Raw genomic sequence first — 846 nt, forward strand, 5'->3', positions numbered from 1 at the left:
TTTTTGATATTTGTTATTATTCAAAAAGTATGAGTCGTAGACACTTGAAAATTTTACCAGTTGTTTAAATTGACATTTTCTTTATATAGTTTTATTTTCAAAATATTTCACTAATTTTTAATCTATTTATAGGCAATTGAAATAATCGATTTTTTTGATTTTTTTTTTATAAATGTTGATAAAAAAAAATTAGCTGGGACAAAATACTTGAAAATTTAATAGAAGGGTCCACATATGTTGTTCTAACTCCCATTCAAAAATTATAAAAATACATAGGCACAATTTTTTTTTATAAGCATTTAAAGTTCAAATTTTGACTAAATACGTAAAAATTACGGCAATGTTCAAATAATCTTAGACAGAAATTCATAAAAGTTTTTCTTTTTAATTCTAAGATTTGGAAATTTAATACAAGGCTCCTAACATATTTTTACAATAGCAGTTGCAAAATAAAAGGAATACATTGTCACAATTTTTATTTATAAGCATTTAAAGTTCAAATTTATACGAAATATGTCAAAATTGCGAAAATTTGCAAGTAATTTAGTGGTTGAAAAATCGTAAAAATTTTTTCTTTTATAACTAAGTTTTTAAAATTTGGTACAATGTTCTCCATAAGTTTTTCTTTAAAAATAATATATCCTAGACTGACAAATCATCTCCGTTCAGAATCGTTTTTCGTATACAATGATATAATATCATTGGATTCAAATTTAATTCCATCCATTACAGTAACCCACTTGTAACCTACTGTACAGCAGAGCGACATCCACGACTTACCCGCCATTTTTTTTTTTTTATGTGTCTGTGTACACGATAAGTGGTCGAAATGATGCTTCGATTTTC

Source organism: Acyrthosiphon pisum, chromosome A1 (assembly GCF_005508785.2).
Source record: "Acyrthosiphon pisum isolate AL4f chromosome A1, pea_aphid_22Mar2018_4r6ur, whole genome shotgun sequence".
Lineage (NCBI taxonomy): Eukaryota > Metazoa > Arthropoda > Insecta > Hemiptera > Aphididae > Acyrthosiphon > Acyrthosiphon pisum.